This window comes from Pipra filicauda, unplaced genomic scaffold (assembly GCF_003945595.2).
Source record: "Pipra filicauda isolate LSUMZ 115617 unplaced genomic scaffold, ASM394559v2 scaffold43_size3849885_pilon, whole genome shotgun sequence".
Taxonomy (NCBI): Eukaryota; Metazoa; Chordata; class Aves; order Passeriformes; family Pipridae; genus Pipra; species Pipra filicauda.
The window spans coordinates 1,289,824-1,296,723 of record NW_024104576.1 but is presented as its reverse complement, the minus strand read 5'-3'; the positions used below and the strand labels follow the sequence as shown (position 1 = coordinate 1,296,723).

The following is a 6,900-nucleotide window of genomic DNA, read 5'->3' as shown; positions in this document are numbered from 1 at the left end:
CTTTTTCTCCAGACTTCCCTCTCTGATAAGGTTAGCTTCCCCTTTTCTTTTGTGTCACCTGAAGTGACCGGGTGCGGGTGCCCAGGGCGGGCGCGGCCGCGCTCCCTGGTTCTCGGCGGAGCTCCGCGCTCGGTTCTCAACAGAACTCCGCGGCTCTCAGTAGAGCTCTACCCGGCGGTGCCCCGGCGGCGGGCGGGGCGCGGCCGTGAGGTCAGTTCCGCCGCGGCGGTGGGCGGGGGCCGCGCGGGGCCGGGGCTGTGGCGGGGGGCTCGCCAGCGCGCCCGCCCTCCCGGGGTAAGTGCCGCAGGGCGGGGCGGCACCCGCGCAGGACGCGGGGCGGCGCTGCGCTGCTCGCGTGTGTCCGGAGACGAGGGGAGCGGCGGCGGCGGCTGGCGGGGTCTGCCCTGAGGGTGGCAGCGCTTTCTTTTTACTCCTCGCCCTCTCCCGAGCCAGGTAAGGCGCCCCTGCCCCGGGCCAGCGGCTCCCGCCGCCGCCGCCGCCGCCCTGCCCGCTCGCACCGCGGTGCCGGCGGTGCTGCCCCCTGCGGGCCGGCGGCGGCGCTGCGGGGGCGCTGAGGGCGGAGGTTTGCGCGGCCCGCGGAGGGGCCGCACCGCCCGCACCGCCCGCACCGCAGCGCCCGGCTCGGCCTCGGGACACGGGCAGCGAGCGAGCGAGCGAGGGAAGGAGAAAGCGAGGCCTCTGGAGAGGCGGCAGCACTGATGCGTGGGTGGGCTGGATGCCCAAGACAAGGAGATTTTTTTTTCTTGATGGTTTTTTTTGTCTCGTGGACGCCATCAGGCCGCTTTGGACTCGTCTGGACTAAGGCTGTTGTCCAGGTTTGTCGTCTTGGTCATCTTCCCGAAGAAAAGGAGCTCTCGGGTTAGTAATTGTATTCCTGAGCAAAATAGAACATCCTCTGTGTTGTGTGCAAATGAGGTTCTTTTGAATATTTGGGCGTAAGAGTCGCTTAATTAAATCCCACATTGAGTTTTGTTGCAAGAGAATCTATCATTCAGAAGTATTACATTGGATACTTAAACATTTTGTACGTCTGAATTACCTTTTCTTTTAAATAGATGATCCAGTGTTATCATAGATGTAGCCAAGGTGTCCTACAATGTATATTTAATTAAAAAAGTCTATTTTATGGTTAGGAAAACCAATGGTGTTTTACAGGATTTTTCTAGCAGTCTGTTGTGCATTGTTACTGCAGTAGGTGGTTGCAGTCAAGGCCCTTTTCTTGCACATGCAGATAGGATGTGGCTAATCTTAGCAGGAATGAAATCTGTAGAAATTAGTTTTAACATCTGCATGAGTGCTTTGAGAACTGGGCACGGAGGGATACGTGCTTTTAATGACACTCTTCCCCCTCCACTCCCATTTTCTTCAGTGCCATACTTCCTTGCTGTATTGCTTACAGGCCTTAGAGCTTAGAGAAAAGCAGTGCTACATACTAGTCAGTATGCTCTGGATATACAGAAAGATTCTCAAAATGGTCGTGAATTGTGTGAAATGATGAAATGAGCAGCATAGATTTAAAAAGTTGGTCATAGATGTAATGATAAACAACTGTATAAACATCTCTGAGCACTCTCTAGACTATTGCTTTTGATACGGTAGTTATTTGGGAATGCCTTGTTAAGCTTATTGCAGGAAGACCACCAAGCAGTTGAATGATATAATAGAAGTGGGTAGCTTTCAGATATGAATAAAGCTAGGCCTAGGTCCTAGAGCCACAGGGAAGCAGACCTCCATTTCAGTAGAATACTGCATAGTACATACATGTACTTGCCTTCGTACAATGCCAATGAACGTCAGTAGATTGGACATTTTTTCACTTATGCTTTTGAAAAATAGTGTTTTAATCAATGATTTGCATGACTTTATAGGTAGTAAACATTTTAAATGTAATCTTTTTTTTCTGTAGAGTGAAAGAACTGTATATTTTATAATAAAAATGAGCTCTAAAAACTTGATGCATGGTCTTTGCTGTTCTTAATTCTCTGCATTGTCATTCTTCATTAATTTTGATTGAAAATCTTCACGTGAATTTCAGATACAAACCAAAAACTGTTGTGACTGTGATTAGCTGTTACTGTGAAACAAAATGTCTTTTTAAGAAGGAATAATTGTAGACAAAATTTATGTGGTGTATTTGAATAGTTTGTTTTAACACAAAATTAATTATATTAATTAATACGATATGCAATACTTGAGTGAAACACTTTGTGTCTCTCCCAGTCATTAGGCCTAAAATTAGTGACTGATAATTGGCAGCTTTGTAGTTGCGTCAGTAGAACAGTTAACTGCTTAACAGAGATAGTCAGTTGATGTTAAACGGCCAGTATATGGTGTGTATGCATATATAATTGCAAAATATAGAGAAGGTAGTTTTAAGCAAGCACAGAGATTTAAATTTTTCACGGGGACTCAAATTTTACACACTGCATCCTCTTGATACAGTCATGCACACGAGATGCATGCATACATGTCTTCCAGTTTTGCTTAAACTTCTTTCTCCTAGGCATAACTTATATGGGCTTTTCACTACCAAAGCCCACCTTGGTTTTTGGCTGCAGCCTGTGAACTTAGTATGTGAGAGGTGTGTGCTTTGCTGAAGTAAGGGCTCATTTGCTTGATCACATAGGATAAATGCTGTTCATCACACCCTTTTCATTGATAGCAGCACATAGTTTGAGCTAAAGGGAACTAAACCCCTGCAATATAAATGTTTTTCTTTGAAATGATGAACAAAGTGTTAATGTATTTGAAGTAAATAGAAATTTCCTGTCTGACGGGTCCACATCAGTAGTTCGTAATCTTCTGCAGAGGAAAAACCCTTCTCCTGGATGAATTTGGCATAGTCAGGCTGCACAGGATGTTTCATCCTATTTTCCTTTGTTTTAATGGATCTTTTGAACCATTACATACATGTTATATCCACAGTTTGGAATACCTTTTGACTCCTGTGGATCTGTTAATCTCTGTGTGTTGAGCAGCACAGTTCAAGATATGCTAGCATTGTGTGAAAGGTGGGAATACTTCTTTTCATTGAATGCCTGAGTTTTTAATGTCACTGAATTTCAGGTGTTTGGTAGAAGGAGTGAATGAGGAAGTTCGGTTTATCTTTCTTCTGCTGTCCTTTTTCCATGTGCCTCTAAATTTTTACTTCTTTATTTTCCCTTTTTTTAAAAAAACAAACAAACTAGGGCCTCTAGATTTTTTTTTTCATTTCTCCTAATTTGAGTACTTTATTGTATTTCTGAGTATTTTTACATTTTTTTCTGAATCCATTACTGTAAAGATAATGACTGGAACTGATTTTAACACTCTTAGTGTCTCTTACTCCATTCTTCATCCATCCCGTTCCTATGTTCGCCATTCACTCCTTGTAGACTTTCAGGTCTTCCTTTTATGATGTCTTTGGATTGGTCCGTGTGAACTGCACATGAAGAATCAAGTATCTATCTTTAAATTTTCTGAAATGTGTTTCTGCCAGCCCTTTAAACACCAAAACAAGTCTTAAGGGGAATTCCTCCCTCTCCTGCCCTCCCCCAGTGATATGGAGTGTATGTAATGTTCTCCTTGCTTTGTACATTGATGATCTCAGTTTTTTGAAGTAATCAGAAAAAGCAAATTTTTTTTTTTAAATATAAACATGAAATTACAATCTCATTTTGGCCTTGTTTTATTTAAAATAATGATAAATTGGACCTGTTTGTATCAAAACTTTTCTTATTAATTGTTCAGTGTTCAGGGTACATGGTGAATTACTAACTAGGAAGACAGCAGAGATATTACTTTGGCATCAACTCATTATTCACTTCTTTTTCACCTTGTACTAGATCTGGCTGGGATGGAGTTAAAAAGCAGCCTGTACAGTGATGTGTTTTGGATCTGTGGCTAAAACAACGTTGATAACACACCAGTGTCTTGGTTGTTGCTGAACAGTGTTTGCACAATATCGAGGTTTTCTTTTCCCCCTCTCTCTGCCTTTGCTGCAGTGAATAGGCATGGGGTGGGCAATAGATTGAGAGGGCACGCAGCTGGGACAGCTGATTGGAACTGGTCAGGAGGATAGTCCATGTCACATAACGTCATGCTTAGCCAGGAAAACTGGAAGTAAAAGAAGGGGAGAGTGGGGTTGCCTTCCAATGTGGCTGCTGCTTGGAGACTGGTTGGGCTTTTGTCTGCTTGTGGAAGGTGGTGAGTGATTTCCCTTATGTCACTTCCCTGACTCTTTCCTTCTATTCAGCTGCCTTTGTCCTGACCCATAAACTTTCTTGTACTTTTTCGCTACTTCGCTCTTCTTCCTGCTCAGGAGGTTGTTTGTCTGCTTGGCTGCTGGCTAGGATCAACGCACTGCACATGGAAGACAGTCACACACCAACACTTGAAGCCTGGATTCTAGCAACATGGTATTTGTCACAAGTCTGAATAAAAGCTTGGTTTTGGGGTTAAACCCTGACAAACCTAGTTGTTTTCACTTTCTTACGTAAAGCTGTTTGAATTAGGAAAGTTTAGTAGGATTGCTAGCCTATTCTTTGAACTACCTCTATTCAATTTTTCTAGTGTCTTCTTGGACTGAGCAGCCCAGATCTCTCTGTTAAAGTGAAGTGTTCTTAAAATGCTGGACTGTGTTTCTTGTACTTCCCTGCCCTTTAAAGCATGTGGATTGTTTTTCATGTTGTCCCTTAAGATGAAGTTCACAATGTCAAAAAAAAAAAGAAAATTCTCTGGATTTATAATACTTTTTTTGTGGTTAAGCATGTTGGTGGCATAAAGTGCTCTATATGTAGCTTTTGATCAGTTCATATGGAAGACAGTTTCGGTGTCAATGGATAGCTGTTAACAGCAAAAAAAAGGCAAGTGCTGACCTAACGTCACCCTTTCCTTTCAAATGCAATTTTAGTTCTTTCTTAAAGCTTATAGAAATGTGCAGAGCATCTTTGATCTGGATATTGAGCTTATCAAGATCTCTTGCCATCTTTCTTTTGAAGCAAAACAGTGGATCTCCTGAACACAGGCCTACCATCACACTTGTCTGTCGACGGGTTCATCTTAAGTCTAAAAAGTGGTAGTAGCAGAGGAAGAATGTTCCATATGAACTACACATTTACTTTTTCTTTCCTTCTTAGAATCAGAATAATAGAGGGCATAATGTCACCCAGATTAGAATTACTTAAAAAAAAAATCTCCAGATCATGATACAGCAGTCGTGTATACTTTCCTCCTTCCTGCAAGGCTGCCATTGACTTCTTTTTCACATTTTTCATAAGTGTTTTCACAGCTGTCTGCCTTGCACTGAGATGAGGTTACTACAGTCCTAGAACTACCTAGTAAGGAGTTTTAGTGTGCAGCCATTCATCTTCTGAAGAGCGGAAAGCACATTATGTTGTCCCTAACCAGTTTTCTATGTTATTTTTGCAGTTATTTGAAGTTGCATTCAGTATACTTACTCTTCGCAGAGCCCCATCTTTAGGGCAGCATTGCTATAGCAGTTAGGGATATTGGCAGATGGAGCACAGAAATATAGAATCACTGGATGGTTTGGGTTGGAAGGGACATTAAAGATCATCTAGTTCCAACCCCCCTGCTGTGGGTAGGGGCACCTTCCACTAGACCAGGTTGCTCAGGGCTCCATCCAGTGTGGCCACAAACACCTCGAGGGATGGGGCATCCACAACTTCTGTGGGCAACCTGTCACAGTAAAGATTTTCTTCTTAATATCTGATCTAAATCCACCCTCCTTCAGCTTGAGGCCATTCCCCCTTGTCCTGTCACTACGTACCCTTGTGAAAAGTCCCTCTCCAGCCTTCTTGAGAGCCTGCTTGAGGTACTGGAAGGGACTATAAGGACTCCCCAAAACCTTCTCTTCTCCAGCTCTCAGCCTGCCTTCATAGGAGAGGTGTTCCTGCCCTGTGATCAACTTGGAACGATTCCAGAGGAGAACCACTAAAAGGCCCACATCTTTCTTGTGTTGAGGGTCCCACATCTAGACAGTACTCCAGGTGGGGTCTCACAAGAGCAGAGTAGAGGGGCATAATCACCTCCCTCAACCTACTGGCCATGCTGCTTTTGATGCAGCCCAGGATACAGTTGCTCTCTGGACTGAGAGCACATAAAACGTGGGTAAAGCTGTTTGGATGAGATGCTGGCTTCTGTCAAGCCATTGGGGAGATCACAGGATGATTTAGGCTGGAACAGACCTCCAAGAGTTCAACCATTAACTCAGCACTGCCAAACCAACCTTTTCTCCTGAGCCTCCTTTTCTCCAGGCTAAACACCCCCAGTTCCCTCAGCCACTCCTCATAAGACTTGTGCTCCAGACCCTCTGCTAGCTTTGTTACCCTTCTCTGGACATGCTCCAGTACCTCCATGTCTTTTCAGTACCATAGGGTAATTTCTTCATTAACATAGAATTATTGTCATGGGAAGCTACTTAAGTGATCTCAGCACTGTGCTTTTGGAGTCTAAATCAGGTCTTGATCTCTGTAGATAGACTTGGTGAGGAAGCAGAAGCCTTCTGTTGGATGTATTGAAAAGGCATCTAGAATTAACCTCATGAAATAGATTATTTGTGAATGCAGGTCTGTGCAATGCCATGTCTGTAATTAACTGTTAGAATAAGAAAGATGTTGAGTAGATTTTATTTGTTGGTGTTAGCTTTGGATTTTATTTTATATATGTCTCAAAAACCTGATTTAGTTGTTTATTTTTCAAATAACAGTGGTCTCATAGTCTTGCCAAAAACTTAAAGGCTGAGATCTTGTTCCTGTTAAATGTAGTAAAGAGACAGTCAGAGTGCTGGAACTTGTGGGGCCAAATATACTGCACATGTTCATGTGGTGGTTTACAGAGATACTGCTGTTCTCCTTCTGCCTTATGTTGCATTGTCTA

General features: G+C 43.4%; 1 protein-coding gene across 3 annotated transcripts in view; it reads left to right on the top strand.

The window, feature by feature from the left end:
* Positions 1–272: 272 nt before the first annotated feature.
* The window catches only part of ZNF518B (zinc finger protein 518B), a 20,249-nt gene continuing 13,621 nt past the window's right edge, over positions 273–6,900 (top strand). Inside the window, exons 1-2 of one of the 3 annotated variants that reach the window (XM_027736254.2) lie at positions 273–453; positions 799–879. The gene's annotated coding sequence lies outside the window, so the exon portion shown is untranslated. Of the gene's footprint in view, positions 454–586; positions 880–6,900 lie in introns of those variants that run through there. The other 2 variants (XM_027736255.2, XM_039385833.1) reach the window with 2 other exon arrangements.